General features: G+C 39.2%; 1 long non-coding RNA gene across 2 annotated transcripts in view; it reads right to left on the minus strand.

Moving 5' to 3' along the window:
* Window positions 1-26,571, minus strand: part of LOC140627492 (uncharacterized) — a 96,896-nt gene that overhangs the window by 69,469 nt on the left and 856 nt on the right. The window lies entirely within an intron of this gene.

Below are 26,571 nucleotides of genomic sequence, written 5' to 3' on the forward strand. Positions count from 1 at the left end.
GCGTCTATACACCTATAAATAGGCATTCTAAAAGAAATGGACCAATTCTGGAAAGCCACAAATTACAACTGGAACAGGAAGATATAGAAAACCTGAACAGGCCAATAACCAGGGAGGAGAGTGAAACAGTCATCAAACACCTCCTAAGGGCAGCCCGGGTGGCTCAGCGGTTTAGTGCCACGTTCAGCCCAGGGCCTGATCCTGGAGACTCGGGATTGAGTCCCACATCAGGCTCCCTGCATGGATCCTGCTTCTCCCTCTGCCTGTGTCTCTGTCTCTCTCTCTCTCGAATAAATAAATAAAATATTAAAAAAAACCTCCTAACACAAAAATCCAAGGCCAGATGGCTTCCCAGGGGAAGTCTATCAAACATTTAAAGAAGAAATAATACCTATTCTACTAAAGCTGTTTCTAAGGATGGAAAAGAACGGAATACTTCCAATCTTGTTTTATGAGGCCAGCATTACCTTGATTCCAAAACCAGACAAAGACCCCACCAAAAGGAGAATTACAGACCAATATCCCTGATGAACACAGGTGCAAAAATTCTCAACAAGATAATAGCCGATAGGATCCAACAATACATTAAGAAGATTATTCACAATGACCAAGTGGGATTTATCCTCGGGATGCAAGGCTGGTTTAACACTCGTAAAACAATCAACGTGATAGAGTACATCAACAAGAGAAAAAACAAGAACCATATGATCCTCTCAATAGATGCAGAGAAAGCATTTGACAAAATACAGCATCCATTCCTGAACAAAACTCTTCAAAGTGTAGGATAGGGGGAACATTCCTCAATATCTTAAAAACCATTTATGAAAAGCCCCCAGTGAATATCCTTCACAATGGGAAAAACTGAGAGCCTTTCCCCTAAGATCAGGAACATGACAGGGATATCCACCTTCATGGGTGTTATTCAACATAGTACTAGATGTCCTAGCTTCAACAATCAGACAACAAAAAGAAATTAAAGGCATTCAAATTGGCAAAGAGGAAGTCAAACTCTCCCTCTTTGCAGATGACATATTCTTGTACATAGAAAACCCAAAATACTCCACCCCAAGATTGCTAGAACTCATACAGCAATTCGGCAGTGTGGCAGGATACTAAATCAATGCCCTGAAGTCAGTGGCATTTCTATACACTAACAATGAGACTGAAGAAAGAGAAATGAAGGAGTCAATCCCATTTACAATTGCACCCAAAAGCATAAGATACTTAGGAATAAACCTAACCAAAGAGGTAAAGGATCTATACCCTAAAACCTACAGAACACTTCTGAAAGAAATTGAGGAAGACACAAAGAGATGGAAAAAATATTCTATGCTCATGGATTGCAAGAATTAATATTGTGAAAATGACAATGCTACCCAGGGCAATTTACACATTCAATGCAATCCCTATCAAAATACCATGGACTTTCTCCACAGAGTTAGAACAAATAATCCTAAGATTTGTATGGAATCATAAAAGACCCTGAATAGCCAGAGGAATATCGAAAAAGAAAACCAATGCCGGGGCATCACAATGCCAGATTTAAACCCTGGGTGGCGCAGCGGTTTAGCGCCTGCCTTTGGCCCAGGGCGCGATCCTGGAGACCCGGGATCGAATCCCATGTCGGGCTTCCAGTGCATGGAGCCTACTTCTCCTTCTGCCTATGTCTCTGCCTCTCTCTCTCTCTCTCTCTGTGTGACTATCATAAATAAATATTAAAAAATTAAAAAAAGACAGTATGGTACTGGCACAAAAACAGACACATAGATCAGTGGAACAGAATAGAGAACCCAGAAATGGGCCCTCAAGTCTATCGGCAACTAATATTCGACAAAGCAGGAGAGACTATCCACTGGAAAAAACACAGGCTCTTCAATAAATGGTGCTGGGAAAATTGGACATCCACATGCAGAATAATGAAACTAGACCATTCTCTTATAGCATATGCAAAGATAAATTCAAAATGGATGAAAGATCTAAATGTGAGACAAGGTTCCATCAAAATCCTAGAGAACACAGGCAACACCCTTTTTGAACTTGGCCACAGCAACTTCTGGCAAGATACATCTATGAATGCAAGGGAAATAAAAGCAAAAATGAACTATTGGGACTTAATCAGGATAAAAACTTCTGTACAGCAAAAGAAACAGTCACCTAAACTAAAAGCCAACCTACAGAATGGGAAAAGATATTTGCAAATGATCTATAAGATAAAGGGCTAGTATCCAAGATCTATAAAGAACTTATTAAACTCAACACCCAGGAAATAAACAATCCAATCATGAAACAGGCAAAAGACATGAACAGAAATTTCACCAAAGAAGACATACTCATGGCCAACAAGCACATGAGAAAATGCTCCGCATCACTTGCCATCAGGGAACTACAAATCAAAACCACAATGAGATACCACCTCACACCAGTGAGAATGGGGAAAATTAACAAGACAGGAAACCACAAATGTTGGAGAGGATGTGGAGAAAGGGGAACCCTCTGGTGGGAATGTGAACTGGTACAGCCTCTCTGGAAAAGTGTGTGGAGGTTCCTCAAAGAGTTAAAAATAGAGTTACCCTACAACTCAGCAATTGCACTACTGGGGATTTACCCCAAAGATACAGATGCAGTGAAAATTCAAGACACCTGCACCCCAATGTTTACAGCAGCAATGTTCACAATAGCCAAACTGTGGAAGGAGCCTCAGTGTCCATCGAAAGATGAATGGATAAAGAAGATGTGGTATATGTATACAAAGGAATATTAGTCAGCCATTAAAAATGATGAATAACCCTCAATGCTTCGACGTGGATGGACCTGGAGGGTATTATGCTGAGTGTAGTCAGTCAATCGGAGAATGACAATCATTATATGGTTTCACTCATATGGGGAATATAAAAAATAGTGTAAGGGATTATAGAGGAAAGGAGAGAAAATGAGTGGGAAAAATCAGGTAGGGTGACAGAAATTGAGAGACTCCTAACTCTGGGAAATTAATAAGGGGTAGTGGAAGAAGAGGTGGACATGGGGATGGGGTGACTGGGTGACAGGTACTGAGTGGGGCTTTTGACGGGATGAGCACTATGTGTTATACTATACGTTGGCAAATCGAACTCCAATAAAAATATACATTAAAAACAAGAAATATTTAGATCTGAATAAAGGGAATATTCAGTATTTCCCAAAATTTAAAATCCACTTACCACAGATTCAGCAGTATCAGCACTAGGTGCTTAACTTAGAAAATCCCATGTGCATGCACACCAGAAAATGTGGCAAGAAAACTCCGAGCTGCATTGTTTGTAACAGTTCCAAACTGTTGCAATTTGAACACAACCGAAATTCTAAAAGTAGTTGAATGAGTATTTGAAGTGATATGTCCATAAATAGGATATTATATAGCAAAGAAGATGAACAAACTTGGCTACGTATAATTTGGATGAATCTTATGGACAGTATATTAAGCAAAAAAAAAAGGGACACATAGGAATATATATTATACTCTATGAGCCCATTTTTATAAAGTTCAAAAACAGTTATGCATAAATAGATGATAAAAGTATGTAAAATAAGAGAGGATGTAAAGAAAAAGCATGAGGGACTTTTGGAGGCTGGTCATGTTTTATTTGACTCAGGTAGTGCTTATATGAATGCCCACATTATAATATTTCTTTATACTGTAATAGTTATGTTTCATGCACTTTTTAGGTTTGTTGTGTTTCATAAAAACAGCTTAAATATTCCTCAGCAGGGTCATACTCCCAAATTTGAATCTCTTTATAATGTTGATTTTGAGGACAAACATGTTCTTCCATGCATTACAGCAGGTTCTGGACATGTATGTGTGTTTTGGTAGAGATGGAAGTAGTGGAGTGGGGTAAAGGATGTCACATATCATATTACAATCTGATGAAAAGAGGATATAACAGGATTCCCTTTACATGTAATTTACTCTGCCTTTTAAAACACACACACACACACACACACACACACACACACAATGGGAGTAAATCTGCTTTCATTCATGAGAACGGACCCATTCCAGAATTTTTTCACTTGACAGATATCAGTAATCTATACTAGTGGCCCTGAAATCATAGCATACATAAAAATCATTTCTCAGGGAGACTGTCAAATTGCAAAATCTTTGGGGTCACTCCTAGTAGGTGATGCAGCATGTGGTCAAATACCCCTGGAGAGTCTAATGCAGGTGCTCTAGGGACATAGGAAACCAACACTGCAGTGCTTACTACTTCCTTTGGTTTCAGTTTTATGGATAAAAATATCTGGTCAACTTTATTTGACTTATGCTCCTGTTCTAAAATACTTCAAGGTCTCCTATTCACTAAATGTCATGGATTCTGATTCTCTGTCCTCTGGTCTCTTCCCTCTCCAGAGCATCCATCTTATGTGATCCCTACAGGTTGGTCCTCTTAGCTCCTTGACACTCACTGTAGAGTATTTCATCTCTCTTCCTTCTTTGCAGGTAGGGATTGTGTCTTTCTCTTTCTTACTCCTATCCCAGAATGTGCAATGCTGGGCCAAACACACAGCAGAGGCTTTCAGAGTGCAGTTTTGCCTCCTCAGACAATCCAAACCTCAACATCCTGTTTTATTACTCCCCAGATGAGCAGACCAGACATAGCGCATGCTTTTGTAGACAAAATCCCAAATAGGCTGCAGTGAAGATCATGAACCAGCCTTCTAATTAGATTCCAATGACATAATGATACCCACTTCAGACACAGGTCTGGCTGTTCTTCATATTGCTTGAGTATTTCTATCTCACAATTGCAAGAATATTCTTCAGAAATTACCACTGTTCTCAAGTGATTGGATTTTTCAGTTTTTGGTGCTTTGCTTTCTAAAACTCCACAGACATCTCAGCAGTACTAAAAAATGCCCAGTCTCTTCTATTTCTTCATCCTTCCTTTGAATTCCTAGGCATTTTTTAATTTGTATAGGTTACTGCTTTTCCCAAGGATCCACTGAAAAAAGTAAGACAAAGTTTCTATCCTTGTGGAACTTATGTACAGATGTTGTATGAAAAAAATTAAACAAGATGATCTCAGAGAGCAAAGCATGCTCTTCAGAAAGTAAACATGGAAAGTAAACATAGAGAGTATATATGGGTTACACTTAGATTGGAAAGAGATGACTGTAATGAAGTGAAAAGTTGAGCCATCCACCTATCTGAGGGAAGAATATACCAGGTAGGAGGAACAGTAAACATCAAGCAAGCCCTGAGGCAAGAGTGCTCTTGATGTGTTTGAGGAACAGCAAGAGGGCAAGGAGAGCTTTGGCAAAGTCATACAGGTTAGGGTGGAAGGAAATTATGAATTTGTTTTTTATTATAAGTGGAATGGAAGCCAATGAAAGGTTTTGAGCAAGGAGGTTATAGGATCTTCTTACCTTCTGTGCAGAGAGTGAGATGGAGAGTTCTATGAGAGATGGTAGAAACCACTTTAATGTATTTAAGCAGAAATACTTGCAAAGGTGTTGAAAGAACCAAAATTTCAGAGCTATTTTCCTGAATAATATCACATAACTGGTATTATCGGGGATTGGGGGTGTGGAGAGTGAAGAATCCATTGCCATAATAGCTGGCTCTAAGACTACTCTGGCTCTGCTGAGATCATCACAAACTTTAGCTTCAAGATCATATCGCCTCATTCTCCATTTCTAATAAACGAACCATATGTCCCATGCTTTGCCTTTTGATACCCACAAAACCCTCAGGACCTCTATTATTGCTGCTGCAGAAGAAGCAAAAGCTTCCAAGACTATGATCATCAGCAGAAACCAGAAATCACAGAAGCACAGACTACACCTCATATCCCCTTTAAAATCTCATGCAAGTTTATCTGCTTTGGCAGAGGCTAAGTTATTTGTGGAATCCAAGCCATAAGGACAGAAGTTCAGAAAATGTAGATTAGCATTCGAACCTCTATCATTCAGTAAGGTTTTCCTTGATTGGGTTTGGAATGGGGGTCATTTGAACTAACCTATATTTGCCAGAGGACACAAAACCAGAAGTGGGGAAGCCAGTTAGGAGGCTATTGTAGCTGTCCATCTGAGAGATGATGGTGGCTTGGACCAGAGCAAAAAAGATAAAGGTGCTGAGAAGTGGTTAAATTTGTATTTTACTCAGAATACAGGACTTGCTTATAGAGTGGGACAGGGTTGGGGAAAAGAGAAACAAAGTGTGAAGATTAATGCTTCTTTCCTCCCCCTGCCCAGCCACCCAATCTTCTTTACAAAACCTCAAGTCAGGTTTAGGGGCTCTTCTTACGTATACCAGAGTATTATGCTGTAATGGAATCCCTTGTTTCATCATCTTTATTTTTACTAAACAAATCCCAGGGGCAGAACTTTGTCTGGCTATGCATGGCACAGTGCCTGTCACATGGGGCTCTCTTAGTAAATTTTGTTATACTAATGAATGAATACTAGATCACCTGGAATGCACCACCTCAGTGGCCTGGTGAATTTTTCTCTGTACCAAGTGCCCCTTAGGACTCTTTGCTTATTGCCAGTGTTGTCAGGTGGGTCTACATCTCCCAGTGTGCACTGTGAAACCACTTGGGTGGTCAGAATTTGGAATCCAAGAGAGGGGCAGGGGACTGAGCCGTACTCAAGCCAACACACATCATGTTCAGCTAAATTTCCCCTTTGTTATCCATGGGGAGTGATGACTCCAAGCATACAAAGCTGCTGACAGAAAGATATAAATGCTGAAGTGACTGCTATAGAAACTACCTGCCACGTAACTGCAAGGTAAAGGGCATCTTACATCAGTAAGTTTGGTGTGGACTGCAGACTTTGGGCAAAATTATATTTGAAACACTTGAATTCTGTGGCAACAAATAAAACACCAAGTCCAATTATTATAAATGACAAGGTAAAATGACAAAGTAGTTCAGTATAACTGAGGTGTTTGACATTCCTACCGGGTAAGCCAGAAACTGTGCTTTAAATCTTCCAAAGGAAAACTATGATGGATGGAACTGGAGGGTATTATGCTGAGTGAAGTAAGTCAATCGGAGGACAAACATTATATGGTCTCATTCATTTGGGGATTATAAAAAAATAGTGAAAGGGAATAAAGGGGAAAGGAGAGAAAAAGAGTGGGAAATATCAGTGAGGGTGACAGAACATGGGAGACACCTAACTCTGGGAAACGAACAAGGGGTGATGGAAAGGGAGGTGGGCGGGGGATTGGGGTGACTGGGTGACAGGCACTGATGGGGGCACTCGATGGGATGAGAACTGGGTGTTATGCTATATGTTGGCAAATTGAACTCCAATAAAAAATATACAAAAAAAGAAAAACTATGATGAATAGTCAGTTGCTTTGTAAATTGCCACTTCTAAATTAAGAGGGTAAAGTAGTCATTTAAAAATTAGTTTATTGGGATTCATTGAGCTTGGTACTTTGTATACTTCTCGAGGGTTCTATGCTCTTCATGAAGCCTGTGTAGGGAAGTGCCTTTTCTCCCATCCTGGATTCCAGGAGGTGCAGGCTAGGTCAGACACGTTTGGGACACATCCTAGATACTAGCTCCTCCTGGTCTGCAGGATTGTCTAATCCTTCTACACACCTTCCCCTGCTTCCAACCAGAGTCACACAACTCATCTCTGGAACTATGATTAAGGCCAGCCTGCTCCAAGGAGACCCACATTTTTTCCTTCTAGCTTACTTTGGTGATCCATATTTTTCCTTCTCCCTTGTCCTATCAACTGGCCCCCTAACTCTGGAAGGTATTCCATTCTTTGAGAATGGACTGTGTGCTCAGCAGCAGTTTTAGGTGTTTTATATGAATTTAACTCACTTTACCCTATAAGGAAGTCCTAATATTATCTCACTCTCAAGATCAGGAAGCTGAGGCACAGAAGTTAGGTAGCTTAAGATCATATGGCTAGTGAGTGGCAGAGCTGGGATTCAAACCTAGGCAGGTTGCTTTGAGAGTCTAAGCTCTGACTTCCACTATGTCATCTTCCCTCTTGGCTGGAAAATGGGAAGAATGAGAATGCCTACTTTACAGGGCTGCAGTGAGGATTAAATTATTATTGTTAGTCCTCTGGAGTAGGGTGGTCATTTTCTGACTAGTGAGCTGGGTTAGAGAGCATGTTTTGGAAAGTGAGTTCCAAACATAATCCTCAAGATGAAAACAAGCATTTCTACCTTTAAAAAATAAAACCAAAGTGAAATTCTGAATAAATGGAGTACCATAATAATTTCAGTGGAAAGAAGCTCTCTTAACATGTCTGCATTTAATGGAACATAAGAAGGGTCACTCTGACTTCAATCGAACAGCTGCCTCCTAAATAGGATCCACAGGTCTACAGTGAAGCTTTTCCAGACCTAATAGCTTTTGGAATAGGTTTATGCACTTGACCGTGTTTGCAGTCTGTTCCAAATGCCCTTTCCCCTACTTCAGTCATGCTGGTACTAACAAACAGAGCCTTGGTGACTTGTTTGTCTACTAATGTATGTTGACCCTTTATGTTCCACTTCAACTCACTATACTTCATGTGGGAGGAACAAAGTCTAGGGGAACCAAATCACTGAAATGAGCAATGTTCTCATAAAACAACATCAGGAACATGGAAGCTGTTAGAAGAACTGTGCTGGGTTCCTGTCATCTTATTTTATGGAAATTGATGCTGCCCAAATAATGTTATACTCACCTCTGCTTTCTATGTGAGCCCACTCCGTAAATTCAAGGGATTAAATAGATCTAATATGCCCACATCTTGAAGAACAAGCTAGAAAAAGGCTCATTTCTTTAAAATCCCATAATATCCAAGAACAAACCAATGGCTTAAGTTAGGCTCACAAGCTAAGAAATAAATTAAATATATAGTTCAAGCAACCATCCCCCATGGGTTTGACATTTCTGAAAAAGAGAAAGCTGTAGCAGCAGAGCAAATGCAGCTCATTGCTGATTAAGGAGGCATCATTCAGTTCAGTGGAATTGATCAATTGTAGCCTGATTTTTTCCCCCACTCAGACTTCTACAATGTCAATTAGTACCTAAAATGACTTCTGTAATTTGTCATTTAGGATGTCGGGTGTTAAAATTACTTTTCAGTGTAAGCCACACAAACCCTAATTGGGTTTATCTGTTTATTTGTTAAATGGGATAGGAATTCAAGGGATTAAAAAATGGTGGGCAGAGAGTTTGTTTTTAAAATAAGACAATATGGAGAAAATGCAGCTACTTATGTAAGAAATGAAGCTTACAGACTTCTAAGGGAAATAAGACACATACACAGAGGATTCTAAGGGAGCCACACAATGCATGTACTCATAGGTGGCTTTGCTAGAAGAATATATAATACTGGATTTTCTTCTTTAAAAAAGGATGGGATTTTGGAAGAAGAAGGAAAACTGAATATTTGTAAGAGATTGTTGCTCAGGGAGTAGCCATTTGAGAAAATCAACAGTGTAGGACACGCAGCTGGTGTTGCAGAACTGCTTGGATGTAGGAAACCCCACCCCAGACACACACATCTGGTGGCAGAAGTGTTGTGAATGTGGCAGTAGTGTTTTGTATGAACAGAAAAGGAGACAACAGGAGGGAAAACTAGGGCTTCTCTAATATAGTTGGTGTCAATGAAGTGAGATTTGCTGGGTCATGGAAACATGTGGTTTGGGAAAAGAAAGGATGAAAGGGTGGAGGATAAAGAACTTTTGACTCCTGGGTGACTCTACATGGTTACATCTGGTATGGAGTAGCAGCTGTGCTGTAATCAGTTACCAATGGAAATTAGACATGGAGCCAACTCCTTGGTAGTTGGTTCACTAGATGCATAAGAAAATGCAAACTAATAAGAAAAAGGAAAATATTAGATCCCTTGGCTGTTATTTGTAATACCTAAAATGAAATTAAAAGGGAGTACTGTGTCCATATTGATGCTAGACCAGGCTCAGATTTCAGTCAGTTGGGGCATTGGCCATTAGCTTCAAAGCCAAGAGAAAAATTATGTAAGGACAAAACAAAGTCCCTCCATGATCTCTGGTCACCAAGAAAGTAGTCAATGTTGAGGGACAACAAAACCAAGAAACTACTGAAACCAGAGCGATGTCTGGTTGGCCAAGACCCCAGGAGAGAGAGCCTCAGGCTCCTCTCCAAGAGGATTCTTGCCTGTGCATGAGAAAAAATTCAAGAACAAGCCATTTAGAGTAAGGGACAAAGATTTTTTAAGTCTAGAAGTAAGAAAAGACCTACTTCAGGGACACCTGGGTGGCTCAGCAGTTGAGTGTCTGCCTTTGGCTCAGGGTGTGATCCTGGGGTCCTGGGATTGAGTCCCACATCGGGCTTCCTGCATGGAGCCTGCTTCTCCCTCTGCCTGTATCTCTGCCTCTCTCTCTCTCTGTGTGTGTCTCTCATGAATAAATTAAAAAAACTTTTTTTTTAAAGAAAGGACCTACTTCATAGAAAGATAGTGGTCTTTCCTCCCAGATGAGGAAGAAGAACCCCCCTTTCTGTCTAAGGAAGGGTTTTATAAGTCTTTAAAATTAGCTAACTGTATAGGGATGGCCTTACTTATTAACTTTCGGTTTATCATTTACATTGGGCAGTTAGTTGTTTTATTGTCTTAGGGCTATGAAATTACCCACAGGGAGCAATTTTAAGAAAGTCCAGGCTTTGTGGCCTTTACTGCCAGAGGGAGTGGAGTGTTGTGGTCTTCCATGAGTTGGATATTGTGATTCATTTTATAACCTGCTGACTTTTAGGTTAAAGGTCAGCCTAAGACCAAAATGGCTTTACTTTGGTCATTGTGTCTCCTGAGTCTCCCTTCCTTCCTGCCTCAAGAGGATATAGTGTGAAGGAGTGGTTTCATTTTGTGGATCGGTATAATCAGCTTCCTAAGGAACCTTTACTGAAATGGATAATGAGAATGACTAATTTGGGGCCTGTGTCTTTGCCTGTGAGTGCTGCAGATTGGAAGTGCTAGAGGAAGTTAGGTTCTAACAGGAAACCTGGAGATCAGCAAAAAAGGAAGTCATTGCCTGCTACTGGAAAGTCAGAGGCCTGGTTCTTGGCAGCATTCCACAGGAAGCTGGATTGAACCAAGATGGGAGGGGGGTGGTTTCCATGACAGGATAATCCAGGCCAAATAAGGAAGAAAAAGCATGAAACTCTGCTTCCAAGAAATCCCTGCCTGAAGTGATTAATATTTCACTCCCTTGTGAACAACTGTCAATAAAAGATAGAGACCTAAACCCCAGGGCTTGCATATCTCTCTCTGTCTCTTTTTCAAGTTTGCCAGCTCTCACATCTTGAGAGTATACTTTTGCTTTAATAAACTTTCCCAGTTATGTCACTTGTCTACTGTGTTGTGTCTGTCCCTGAATTCTATCTCCCTGAAGGGACCAAGAGCCTTTGGGGACATCTTTGGGATAGGCTGGGTTGAGGCCTTAGGGCCAGGGGTTTCCCCAGTTCACCAGGCAACAGAAGAGCCTATTGTGGGTTGATGCAGGGCCCACATGGTTCACTACTGAACGTTCACAGATGATGGCTATATGTGATTCAGACATCCAGGAGGTTATTCCCAAGGGAACAGCTATTCTGCAGGACTGGATAAAAGCCATTGTAAGATCTGTTTATCCTGAGAAAGGGGATCCACCCCCTGTGAATGCAAAGCTGAATACCCCCAGATGAAGCTGCTGATATGCTTTGTATGCAAGCCATGTGGACTGGTTTTGTGAAAGTTGGAATATTTTACCCACTGAATATGCCAGTTACTGAGGTCATGGTAAATGCTGTGGTTAAGGTGGCCTCTTTCACATGGGCACCCCAAAACTTCTTACTGCTACAAAACTGAGGGATAGGGATCCCTGGGTGGCACAGCAGTTTAGCGCCTGCCTTTGGCCCAGGGCGCGATCCTGGAGACCCGGGATCGAGTCCCACGTCGGGCTCCCGGTGCATGGAGCCTGCTTCTCCCTCTGCCTGTGTCTCTGCCTCTCTCTCTCTCTCTCTGTGACTATCATAAATAAATAAAAATTTAAAAAAACTGAGGGATAGTTTAAGAACTTGCTATCTCACCTTCCCCTGATGGGTATTACAGATGCTAATAAAAATATTAGGTTAGTTAACAAGAGAATAGAATGAGGCAAGGGGAGGGTCAAGTGATTTCCCAAAAAAGTGGAAAATTTTAAACTATGGAATAAGGTTATTATGGAATAAGGTGAATAATACAGATATTGATAGAAGCGAAACAAAGAGGAAAAAGAAAGGGGAGAGTCACAGGATTTGTCCTGCAGCATCAAAATCTTTAGATGGTTAAGAGATGGGATGGACCTTGATAAAGTTAAAACCAAGGTTTTAATATAACACTACCAAAGGTTGGGAGGGCCAAAAGGCCCCCTTGCTGGTCCACCAACATTAAAATTCTCTTAACAAGTCCAGTCTATTTATCCCAGTTTGAAAATTTATAAAAAGCTTAAAGGCTGAGTTTATAATGAGAAATCAACAATTGGTTGTGACAGTGGTTAGGCATTTTAATCAAGCTAAAGACTTACAAAAAGGGCTAGGGTCACTTGGCTCAACCCCTCATTGGAAACTCAAAGCCTTTTTGCACAAAAGTGGACAAAATGATCAAAAGGATGGAAAAGAGGTTTTCAAGACTCATTGACATAGGAGCCTCATGCATTGTGGTACCAAAATCCACTGGTGAAGCCCAGACACAGGCTATAGTTAAATTGAGATAAACATTAAAAATTAAAACATTAAAAACATTAAACATATTAGTCAACAAGATTATGAAAGTTGAAATGTTTAAGCAGCCTTTATGTAAAGAAGTATCTCCTTTACCTGAATATTTTCAGGGAATGGGTCTTATGTCATACTGGGGACACTTTCCCTACCTAGTATTGTAAAACCCAAACCTCTTAATGAAGTCCTAATGGGGGCTACAGTTAGGAATGTAAGGGTTAATGGAATCAAGGTAAAAGTTGTAGGAGAATTGGTATGTTTGAATAGGCTTTATGTGAAGAGGTTATGTCTTTTTTTATCTGATTGTATTATGGGGATGGACACTGTATCTGACTGGGGAACATTTCCTCTGCCTAGTACCATAAGACAGAAGGCATGCAAATTCATACTTCAAGCAATGCTCATTGGACATGCTAAATGGAAACTCGTAAGACTGCCTGAGTCCACACAGTACGGAATAGAAGCTAGAGTGCTGGTGGGATATGGACACACAGGCTGGGCCCTGTACAACTCCAGGGGCTACCAATTGCCATTTGTATAGGACCCCTGATTCTCACACCCTGGGAACAGGAGCAGAGGCAGGGGTGACTACAGGCAGGCCATCAGCAGCCCCTCTGAAGGGTAGGGAAGATAGTGGCAGCTGGGCCCCCACTACAGTGGTAGAGGTCTATCCAGTACTGCATTAGAACCTCCTTCCTATAATCCAGCAATTGCAGGACTAGGTATTTACCCAAAGGATACAGACATAGTGATCCACAGGGGCATCTGCACCCCAATGTTTACAGCAGTAATGTCCACAATAGCCAAAATATGGAAAGAGCCCAGATGTCCACCAGCGGATGGATGAAGATGTGGTACACACACACACACACACACACACACACACACACACAAAATGGAATACTACTCAGCCATCAAAAAAGAAATCTTAAAAAAAAAGAAATCTTACCATTTGCACTGACATGGATGAAACTAGAGGGTATTACACTAAGTGAAATAAGTCATTCAGAGAAAGACAATTATATGGTTTTACTCATATTTGGAATTTAAGAAGCAAAACAGTATAATAGGGGAAGGGAGGGAAACATAAAATAAGACTAAGTCAGAGAGGGAGGCAAACCATAAGAGACTCTTAACCATAGGGAAAAAAAACTGAGCGTTGCTGGAGGGGATGGTGGTGAGGGGATGGGGTAACTGGGTGACGGGCATTAAGGAAGGCACTTGATGTAATGAGCACTAGGTATTATATGCAACTGATAAATCACTAAACTCTACCCCTGAAACTAAAAAATAAAAATAAAAATAAATAAAACATCCCTTAGTAGGGTCTCTGTCGCCTATGCTTTATTCCCCTGTTACACGGCGGTTTTCTTTTTCTTTTTTTTTAAGATTTTATTTATTTATTAATGAGAGAGAGAGAGAGAGAGAGAGAGAGAGAGAGAGAGAGAGACAGGCAGAGGGAGAAGCAGGCTCCACACAGGGAGCCCGACAGAGGACTCGATCCAGGACCCCAGGACCATGCCCCAGGCCAAAGTCTGGTGCTAAACCACTGAGCCACCCAGGGATCCCCCACGGAGGTTTTCTGAAGAATGGTTTGTAAATATCAGTCTGACTTGCCTGAATTCAGGTGACCATTTCACAGTGTATACAAATACCGAATTATTGGATTGTACACCTGAAGCTAATATAATGTTCTAGGTCAATTATACTTCAATTAAAAAGAAGGGAAACAGGGGCACCTGGGTAGCTCAGCAGTTGAGCGTCTGCCTTTGGCTCAGGTCATGATCCCATACTGCTGGGATCGAGTCCCACACGATGCTCCCTGTATGGAGCCTGCTTCTCCCTCTGCCTGTATCTCTGCCTTTCTCTCTGTGTCTCCCATGAATAAATAAATAAAATCTTAAAAAAAAAAAAAGGGAAACATATTATAAGTGCACATTCCAGTTAAACCATGAGAACTGAGGACCCCTGGTGGCTAAAAGTGGTAGTGACAACAGCCTTTCCAGATGGGCAATTGAGAAACCTCCTGGCGTGGAGGAAATGAACCCGGAAGTTGGGACACAGGGGGATTCCCTTCTGTCAGGGTTGTTCCATTATTATCACCTCCGTATTTCAGATGAGGAAACGGAGATTGAGAGGCTGTGGTACTAGATCTTCAGATTTGTAGAGGAATACCTTAGAGTTACTGGAACATTTCTCCTGCCCCTGCCCTACAATTGTAAGGGAGGGAGATACTGCTAAAAGATAATATAGATGTTAAAAGATAGGTTTCTACAGGCTTTGTGACACTTGGTCCAGATTGATGGTGCATATTGCATACTATGAATGAAGACAGGTTAATGTCTTTGCTGTTGGACAGCTCTCTACTTGGCTTGGGGTTAGGCTTTCCTGCCTGCGTAATACCTTCTCTTGGGGAAGCAGTATTCCTTGGGTGCTTGAGGAGGGGCCTTGTGGGTCCATAAGGCTGCTTGTTCCTCAAGCAATGAATGAAGGATTTTGAGGAAAATAATTGAAATTCTTCCCAGAAGAATTCATAAACAGTTATTTTGGCTTAGATTGTCATCAGGAAATTTCAGAAATTCAGGGGACCATAGAGTCTCTGATATGACTTTCCATATGGAACAGAGTTGCCTCTATCACATTGCTGACAAGCAGCCATTCATTAGTTGCATGAACAGCTGTAGTAACGAGTAGAGACCTCACTCCCTTGAAATAAAGCCCATTGTATTTTTAGGTCTCTTACAAATATAAACCCCTGCAGGAATTCTATGTGGGCTGAGCATAGGTAGTCCAGTGAATAAATGCATATGGTCAAGATTGAAGGTTGTTATAAAACACCCTGGGAACAACAACAACAAAAAATTTCTATTCTATATACTTTTCCTTAGAAACAGTGAAAGTTGGATGGGGGAGATAAGTAGAAGAATTTCTACATAGATTCACTTTTATTCTTCTTTCTCTTAAAAAGTCATATAAAAGCACATTTCTCCATCCTCAGAGCTCAGCTGCTACTAGCATTTTATTTTTGTATTAGGGCTCTTCAGAGAAATAGAACCGACTATATATATAGAGAGAGGCCTTTTTAAGGAACTTAGACCTGTATGGCCTCATTAATTCACATGGTACGTGACAGTTCAGAGGTGTCCTAAACCAGCCATTACCTGCATAAACAGGCTGTGATGCCAGCGTGGCATGTACACTGTCCTCAGATCAGAATTCCTCATCTTTGATAGCTGTGAATTAGACAAAACCTCCGTAATAGTAAAGAATATTTCCTTTTTCTGTCTCTGTAAATACTAATGAAATCGGATCATGAGGTATTGTTCGGTACCTTCCAGGATAGATTTTTAAATATTCTTAGTGCCAACTTAACAGAGAAAAAAATAGTGGTTTAAAATAATTGAAAGATAGTGGCCTTCTTCTACTCTCCAAAAATTGTCACTTTACTGAGACTGGGGCATACAGTTGGGTTGTCCTCACTTGACAATCATCACAACGCTGAGACCTGGATTTCATATTGTGTAACATCTGGATTGTCCTGCAGATGTAGCATGGTGACAGCTTCACACATGCCTTGAAAAGAGGCAGCCACACACTGACAGTTACTTATCATTCAGAACAAGAGAAAAAAAAATGAAATGGAAGAAAGATTTTCCTCCTGACTCTTAAGTTAGGCTAATCTATGTAAAATACATTATCTAATAGCAACCAGTGCAAGAGCGGTTTTCTGGCACAATTGCAAATTGCAGCTGGTCTGAATTATAGCAAGAAATATTTTACCTTGTGATAGAAAAGGGAAAAAGTTTCACCAAAGGCCAAACTGTGTAATAAAGGAAATTAAGAGTATTTGAAGATTTCATTTAATTTAATTAACTTTGTAATAATCTTAAATTACTTCTCTTTTTTATCTTTTTATAAATGCCCAATGAAGACATTGAATATGAAAATGCTAAAATAATATGTAAACCTAGTATTTTAACTAAATCAGTGCCAAACTTAAAAAAATATATATATATATATATGTATATATATAGTACATATGAAGGTAGGTAACTAGGTAGATATGTATTCATTATAGGAAAACCATACATTATAGAGGCCAAGAAATCCCACAAACTGCTGTCTGTAAGCTGGAGAACCAGGAAAGCTGGTGATGTAATTTAGAATCCAAAGGCCTGCACTTGACGGGATGAGCACTGGGTTTATTCTGTATGTTGACAAATTGAACACCAATAAAAAATAAATTTATTAAAAAAAATAGAATCCAAAGGCCTGAGAATCAGGAGCTAATGGTCTAAGTCTCAGTCTGGATCTGAAAGTTGAACCAGAAGCATCAATGTCTGAAAGCAGGAGATGGATGAAGAAAATGAATTCAGTCTTCCTCCATCTTTTCCTTCTTTTCAGGCCATCAATGAATTAGATGTTGCTCCCCTGTATTGGTGAGGGCCATCTTCTTTACTCAGTCTACTGATTCAACTGCTTATCTCTTCCAGAGACTCCCTCACAGACATACCCAGAAATGAGGTTTTACCAGCTATCAGGATAGCCCTTAGCCCACTCCAGTTGACACATAAAATTAACCATCACAATTTCTGTGAAGAATATTCACCATTTTTATATAGTCCATGAGATAAGGGATACAAACTTATGAGATGATGGTCTTCCATGCATGAAAATAAAACTGAGAACAGCTCCTAGGAGTCAGGCAGCTTCAACAAATAGATTTGTTAACAAATGAATTTAATTCATTAGGAATGAAATGGATAATATCTTTATAAATAGCCTTTCATGGTACTTTTGAGAAAAAGGCATTTTTTTCTTTTTTTAATAATAAATTTATTTTTTTATTGGTGTTCAATTTGCCAACATACAGAATAACACCCAGTGCTCATCCCGTCAAGTGCATTTTAAAGGCCAGAGTCTAAGGGCACATCTGCTTGTCTCAATCTGTTCTGTTCCTGCCTAAGGCTAAGACTTCATTATCTCTAAGTTGGATCATTAACATAACCTTCTTTCTCTCCCCCACCACCACTTTCACTATGATGTATTTAGGAGTGGGTTTATTTTTATTTATTCCTGCCTAGGATGCAATAGGCTTCTAGAGTCCATGGAATATTGCCTTTCATTGGCTCTGGAAAACTTTTGGCCATCACCTTCCCTATTTTTCTTTCTTGTTCTTTTAAGACTCAAATTAAATGTACTTGTAGACATTCTCACTCTATTCTTTGGGTCTCTTGTCATACATTATCTCCCCCCCCATAATCTGTTTCACCAGGAAGAATTCTGTATGATTTCTTCTAATCTATCTTTCAATTTATTTATTTATATTTTTTTTCCTATCTTTCAATTTAATAATTCTCTCTTAAGGGAGTGGCATGGTATATTCAAAGTGCTGAATGGGAAAAATCTGCATCTACAAACCCTCTATCCAGCAAGGCTAGCATTTGGAAAAGAAAGAGAAATAAAGAGTTTCCCAGACAAACAAAAACTAAAGGAGTTCATGACCACTAACCCAGTCCTACAAGAAATATTAAAGGGGACACTTTAAGAGGAAAACTCAAAAGTGACAGTATAAAGGTAGGAAACACAAAAGCAGTAAAAATAAATATTTCTATAAAAAATCACTGAAGGAACTCACAAAAAAAGGATGTAAAATATAATAATATATACTAACAGTGGGGAGGAGAGGTGAAAAGAATGGGTTCAAACTTACATGATCATCAACTTAATTTAGACTACTATATGCAGAAGAGGTTATATACAAACCTAATGGCAACCATGTATCAAAAAACACTAATGAATATGCAAAGAATAAAGAGATACAAATCCAAATATATCATTAAAGAAAATCAGCAAAAAAAAAAAAGAAAATCAGCAAAACATAAAAGAGAAAAAGAAAACAAGAAATGATCAGAGAAAATTTTCAGAAACAACCACAAAACAAATAAAAAAATGGTCATTAGTATATATTTATCAATAATTACTTTGAACATAAATGGACTAAATCCTCTAATCAAAATACACAGGGTGACAGAATAGATTTAAAAAAAAAGACCTATCTATATGCTGCCAACAAGAGACTCCTTTTAGACCTAAAGACACCTGTAGATTAAAAGTAAGGGGATAGAGAAACATCTATCATGCAAATGGATGTCAAAATAAAGCCAGACTAGCAATACTTATATCAGACAAAATACACTTTAAACAAAGATTGTAACAAAAAACAAAGAAGGAAACTATCTAAAACACGAAAGGAACACTCCAAGAAGATACAACAATTCCAAATTTTTATGCATCCAACATTAGAGCACCCAAATACCTAAAACAGTTAACAAACAAAGGAACTGACTGGTAATAATACAGTAATAGTAGGGGACTTTAACATCTCATTTATATCAATGGACAGATAATTTAAACAGAAAGTCAACATGGAATCTGGCTTTGAATGACACACTAGACCAGATGCATTTAACAGATATATTCAGAACATTCCATCCTAAGACAGAAGAACACACATTCTTTTCAAGTGCACACAGAACATTCTCCAGGGTAGATCACCTATTAGGCCAGAAAATAAGCCTCAACAAATGCAAGAAGATCAAAGTCATACCATGCATGTTTTCTGATCACACTGCTATGAAACTAGAAGTCAACCACAAGAAAAAAATCTAGAAAGACCACAAACATATGGAGGTTAAATAACATGCTACTAAACCATGAATGGATCAATCAGGAAAATCAATCAGGAAATCAAAGAATAAATTAAAAACTACATGGAAACAGGGGATCCCTGGGTGGCTCAGAGGTTTAGTGCCTGCCTTTGGCCCAGGGCGTGATCCTGGAGTCCTGGGATTGAGTCCCACTCTGGGCTCCCTGCATGGAGCCTGCTTCTCCCTCTGCCTGTGTTTCTGCCTATCTCTCTCGTTGTGTCTCTCATGAATAAATAAATAAAATCTTTTAAAAAATAAAAAAAAATAAAAAGTACATGGAAACAAATGAAAATGAAAACATAATAATCCAAAACCTTTGGGATGCAGCAAAAGCAGTCCTAAGTGGGAAGTATATAGCAATATAGGCCTATTTTAAGAAGCAAGAAAAACTCAAATACCCTAACCTTATACCTAAAGGAGCTAAAAAAGAAACAACAAACAAAACCTAAAACCATAAGAAAGGAAATAATAAAAATTAGTGCAGAAATAAATGATATAGACAGTAAAAAAAATAGGAAAGATCAATGAAACCAAGAGCTGGTTCTTTGAAAAAAAATCAATAATATTGATAAACTTCTAGCCAGTCATATGAAGAAAAAAAGGGAAGGACTCAAATAAATAAAATCACAAAAGAGGAGAAATATCAATCAACACCACAGAAACACAATTATAAGAGAATATTATGAAAAACTATATGCCAGCAAATTGGAAAACCTAGAAGAAATGGATAAATTCCTAGAAATAAACTACCAAAACTGAAACAGAAATAGAAAATTTGAAAAATCTATTACCAGCAATATAATTAAATCAGTAATCAAAAAACTCCCAACACACAGAAATCCAGGACCAGATAGCTTCACAGGCAAATTCTACCAAAGAAATATAGAAGAATTAATACACATTCTCCTAAAACTATTCCAAAAAGAAAGAGAGAAAAGGAAGGAAAACTTCCAAGCTCATTTTATGAGGCCAGCATTACCCTGATACCAAAGCTAGATAAAGATTCCACTAAAAAAGAGAACTAGAGGCCAATATCCCTGATGAGCATAGATGCAAAAATCCACAACAAAATATTGGCAAGCCAAATCCAACAACATATTAAAAAATCATTCACCACAATCAAGTGGGATTTATTCCTAGCTTACAAGGGTACTCAATATCGGTAAATCAATGTGATATATCACATCAATAAGTGAAAAGATAAGAACCATCTAATCATTTTAACAAACACAGAGAAAGCATTTGACAAAGTACAACATCCATTCATGATAAAACCCCTCTGCAATGTAGTTCTAGAGGGAACATGCCTCAACATAATAAAGGCCATATATGAAAACTCATGGCTAACATCATCCTCAAGGGGGAGAAACTGAGAGCTTTTCCCCTAAGGTCAGGAACAAGACAAGGATGTCCACTCTCAGCACTATTATTTAACACAGTACTGGAAGTCCTAGCCACAGCAATTGGACAAAAAAATGAAATAAAAGTAATCCAAATTGGCAAGGAAAAAAGTCAAACTTTCACTATTTGCAGATTACATGACACTATTTATAGAGAACCCCAAAACTCCACCAAAAAACTACTAGAACTGATAAATGAACTCAATAAACTACCAGGATACAAAAATCATCGTACAGAAATCTGTTGCATCTCTATGCCTCAATGATGAAGCAGCAGAAAGAAAAATTAAGAAAACAATCCCATTTATAATTGTGGCAAAAGTAATAAGATACCTAGGAATAAACCTCACCAAAGAGCTGAAAGGCCTGTATTCTGAAAACTATAAAACACTGATGAAAGAAACTGAAGACAATTCAGAAATGGAAATATATTCCATGTTCATCTATTGGAAGAATATTGTTAAAATGTTTATATTACCCAAAGCAATCTACAATTAATGCAACTCCTATCAAAATATCAACATTTTTCACAGAACTAGAATAAACAATTCTAGACTTTACATGGAGCCACAAAAACCCTGAATAGCTGAAGCAATCTTGAAAAAGAAAAGCAAAGCTAGAGGCATCACAATTCTGGACTTCAAGTAATATTACAAAGCTGTAGTAATCAAAACAGTATGGTACTGGCAGGAAAGTAGGCATACAGATCAATGGAACAGAATAGAAAATCCAGAAATAAACCCACGACTGCATGGTCAATTAATCTTTGACAAAGCAGGAAAGAAAAAGACAGTCTCTTTAACAAATGGTGTTGAGAAAACTGCACAGTGACATGCAAAAGAATGAAAACTGGACCACTTTCTTAAATCATATACAAAAATAAATTCAAAATAGATCAAATACCTAAATGTGAGACCTGAAAGCATAAAAATCCTAGAAGAGAACATAGGCAGTATCTTCTTTGACATTGGCCACAGCAACTTTTTTCTAGATATGTGTCCTGAGGCAAGGGAAACAAATGCAAAAAGAAACTCTTAGGACTACAACAAATTAAGAAGCTTCTGCACAGCAAAGTTAATAATCAACTAAACTAAAAGGCAACCTACATAATAGGAAAAGATATTTGCAAATGACATATTCAATAAGGGGTTAATATCCAAAATATATAAAGAACTTCTACAAATCAACATCCAAAAAACAAAAAAAGTCCAATTAAAATATAGACAGAAGACATGAACAGACATTTCTCCTTTTTAAATATTTTTTTATTTATTCATGAGAGATACACAGAGAGAGGCAGAGACACAGGCAGAGGGAGAAGCAGGCTCCCCGCAGGTAGCCCAATGTGGGACCCAATCCCAGGACAGGGATCACGCCCTGAGCCAAAAGCAGACGCTCAATCGCCAAGCCACCCAGGCATCCCAGGAACAGACATTTCTCTGAAGAAGACATCCAGATGACTAACAGACACATGAAAAGATGCTCATCATCAGGGTAATGGAAATCAAAACTACAGTGAGATATCACCTCACCCTTGTCAGAATGGCTAAATCAAGAATACAAGAAACAACAGGTGTTGATGAGGATGTGGAGAAAAAGGAACCATCTTGTACTGTTGGAGAGAATACAAACTGTTGCAGTCACTCTGGAAAACAGTATGGAGGTTCCTAAAAAGTTAAAAATAGTAGTACTGTATTATCCAGGAAGCATATGACTGGGTATTTACCCAAAGAATACAAAAACACTAATTCGAAGGGATAAACGTACTCCCATGTCTATAGCAGCATTATCTGCAATAACCAAATTATGGAAGCAGCCCAAGTGTCCAGGGATAGATGAATGAATAAAGAGGTTGGATATACATGCAATGAAATACTACTCAGCCACAAAAAGAGGGAAATCTTGCCAATTTGCAATGACACGAATGGAGCTAGAGAGTATTATGCTAAGTGAAATCGGTCAGAGAAAAAGAAATACCGTATGACTTCACTCATCTGTGGAATTTAAGAAACAAAAAAGTAAAGGGAAAAAGAGAGAGAGAGAGGCAAACCAAGGAACAGACAGATTCCTAACTCTAGAGAACAAACTGATGGTTACCAGAGGGGAGGTGGGTGGGGTTATGGGAGAAATAGGTGACGGGGATTAAGGAGCACACTTGTAAAAAAAAATTAAAAAAAAAAAAAAAGGAGCACACTTGTCATGATGAGCACTGGGTGTTGTATGGAATTAATGAATCACTATATTTTACACCTGAAACTAATATAACACTGTATGCTAACCAAATATAATAAAAACAAAAACTTAAAAAATTCTCTCAAATTTATTTTCTTCATTGTACTTATCCTTGTCTAACACTTGTGTTTATTCTTCTGTTAAACACATTCACTAAATTCTCAATCATTATATTTTTTAGTTCTAGATATCCTATTTGATGATTTTTCAAATTGACTGTGTGGCCTTTTATGATTTTTCTGTTCCTTTCAGATAATTTCAAAGCTCATCTTTTATTTTTTGAACTACAGTAAACCATAGTCTGCATCTCATAATTCTGGTATCTGAAGTATTTGTGAATTTGTTTTCATGGTCTATTTTTTCTTCTGGCTTTTACAGTGCATTTTTCTTTGTGTGTATACTTATCACTATTTGCAGATATATTATTGAAAAATTATTGGGGAAACAGATTCCAGGCCTAGGAAGACAGAATCTTTCTGCAGAGAGTATTTTTCGCTTGCTGTTGACAAATGCCTGGCAATAGTACCTGCCCAAGACCACTTTAATCTAAATTCAAACGGAGTTCCTTGGATCACCCTTGTGATGGGTGATCTAGGCTTCTGGTTCACCATTATCCTGAAGGGGTAGCCACATAGTTTCAGCTTAAAGTGGCTGAGTAGCTCATTAGATTTACTCATTTGGGATGTGGGCTTCAACTTTTCATCCCCTTTGTCCATGAGGTTATCAAAACCACAGCTCACTTTCTTCTGGATTCAGCAAATGCCCATGGGCATAAGTGGATTTGAATGGTGGGCATTTCTACCTAGGTCCTTGTCTTCTAGATTTTAGCCTCATCATTTTTAGTTCTTTTAAGATTTGAATTATTTATTTATTTATTTATTTATTTATGAGAGACACACATAGAGAAGCAGCGACATAGGCAGAGGGAGAAGTAGGCTCTCTGTGGGGAGCCCGATTTGGGACTGCATCCTGAACCCCAGGATCACGCCCTGTGCCGAACACAGACGCTCAGCCACTGAGCCACTCATGTGTCCTCACTTACTAGTTCTTAATGAGGGTAATTTCTTGTTATATTTCATCTAGTTTTTTTTTGTTGTTGTTGTTGTTTTTGTTTTTTTAGTTGTCCTTACTTGGGATGGCTAATCCAAACTGCTTGGTCTGCCACTACCAGAAGCCAAAGTACAATATCCTCCTAACTGCTCTCCTTATCCCCTCTCTCTTCCTTCCAGTTTCTTTTTCTCCTTCATAAAGTAACTGTAAATTTCTTCCTTATCGTGTCATTTCCCCTGCACAAATGCTTCAAAAGCATACCATCGAATGTAAAACAGAAATCAAATTCTTTAGTTTGGCCAATCAGATCTAAAACTCTTTTTTGCTTTACTTATTCACTGAATAAGTATTTACTGTGGACTCACTAGGCCAGGCACTACCTATTCTTTTGATTTTTACCTTTTTTACCTCTTGTCTTACCTCCCAACTCACCTTAACACTGCAGCCAAACTGGAATACTCACTGTAATGTGTCACAGCCAGGTCAGAACACAGATGAGCTAACTCCTAAGTGTAGGAATATGGGATCATACTTTACACCGTCATCCCATATTCAGGTTTAAGTGCATTTAGTCTGGATATCTCTGTATATTCTAATAAATTAACTAGACAAAACCTCAACCCATACAGATTTTACTGGCTTTTATGTATTTTTTCTTACCTTTTTGGCTATTTGTCATGTGAGTCTGGAATGTAAGCTCTGGAAGTGAATTAACTATTGCCATCAAGTTTTCAGCACTCATTACAGTCACAAGGACACTTAGGGAGAAAAATAATTCAGACTTGACTTGCTTCCTTTGACAAATGTGGCACCGACTGGAATTTGTTCTAGGGTGCTTGGACATCCCACTTGCAAACAAATATACTCCCATCTGCTGGCAGTTGTCTGAAATACCAGTTATGACCAACTAAGCTGAAACAACAGTTCTGGAACTAGGCCAACCCAGAAATAGGATTCTAGTTTTAGCCTTTGCCACTATGTAACCTTGGGCCAACCTCTCTTCCTGCTCTAGGCTTCAGTGTCCGACTTGTACAATTTAGGGGGTTGGGCAAAATTACCTGGAATAGCTGTTACATTTTTGGTAAGCAAGAATTGTCTCCCCAAGGATGCCTGAGTGACCAGGGACAAGGGATGAAAGATTAAGAGTAGGAGGAGTGAGCTTGACTGACCCACTCCTCTATGTGATGGTTAGTGATATATAGATACTTCCACCTTTTTTTTTTTTCTAATCTTGCACCCATGTGGGAAGGAAGCGTTTGCTGCAATGGAAGGAAAAAGAAGGAGAAAAGGAGAGGAATAACAAAGGTGCTAGGGTGCTCTGCTGATTACAAGATGGCAGGAAATTATGAGATATATTGTAAAGTGATTTTTAAATGGTAAAAAAAAGTGTGGGTGGTTGAGGTAGGGTAAAGGGTTATATCTTTAGCTGGGTCAAACACTCAGCCACCCCCAGGAGTTCCACACAACTGAAACTTTCCCATATGCTGGGCACAAACAGTTCCATCTCATTTACCAAATACTGAAGGAAAGAGAAAGGGAACAATGTTTCTGTTGGAATGTTCTAGTTAACCAAGAGCAAACTTGAAATCTGTTATGATTTCAACACTTTTAAATGGCATGCCTTGGGAGGTGACTGAGTTCTAGTTGTTGGTTGCCCATCTGGCCTATGTGGCCTCTGCCTCTTTCTAAACTTGTTTCAAATTGGACCGAAGATGGGAAGGACAGAAGCATTTCCTCAGTCCATGATACCTTTCTATCCCACAAGAGTATGTTCAGGATGGTGGAAAGAATAAATGCCCTCTAGTCAACATGCCACGCTTTTCCATATAATGGGGCCAAGAATGCTGAAACATTAGAATGGCCTGCTCTCCCCGGCTAACTCCCCTTAAGATATACTTATTTTTGCCTTCTTTTCCAGTTCTATGGTGTCAGCCAAGAACACTCCGATGCTGTACACTCTAGTTTGGGGGGCAGGGTGCTCCAATTTGTGTCCTACTGAAGGGTCACTCCTGCTGTGGCCAGGGCCCTGTCATAAAACTTACTTGCTGATCCTCCTCCCAGTCTACCCAGAGGCGAAGCCCTGAGGTTTATTGGAGGCTCAAGCATCTGGGAATGACCAGCAGTCTAGTACCTCCTGGATTCCCTAGTGTCTAGCTCTTTCAGAACGCAGATTCAGCCAGGGCAGTCAAATCACTGCACTCCCTTCGCCACAAAAAAGCAAACTCTTAGGCACAATCTGTTCTTTTTTTTAAAATTATTTTTTATTGGTGTTCAATTTGCCGATATATAGAATAACACCCAGTGCTCATACCATCAAGTGCCCCCCTCAGTGCCCGTCACCCAGTCACCCCCACCCCCCCACCCACCTCCCTTTCTACCACCCCTTGTTCGTTCTGTTCTAAGAGAAAAGCAAATTTTGCAGTTTTGCAAGGAGGGGGTGGGGCGCGCCCGGGGCGGGGG

Source organism: Canis lupus, chromosome X (genome assembly GCF_048164855.1).
Source record: "Canis lupus baileyi chromosome X, mCanLup2.hap1, whole genome shotgun sequence".
Lineage (NCBI taxonomy): Eukaryota > Metazoa > Chordata > Mammalia > Carnivora > Canidae > Canis > Canis lupus.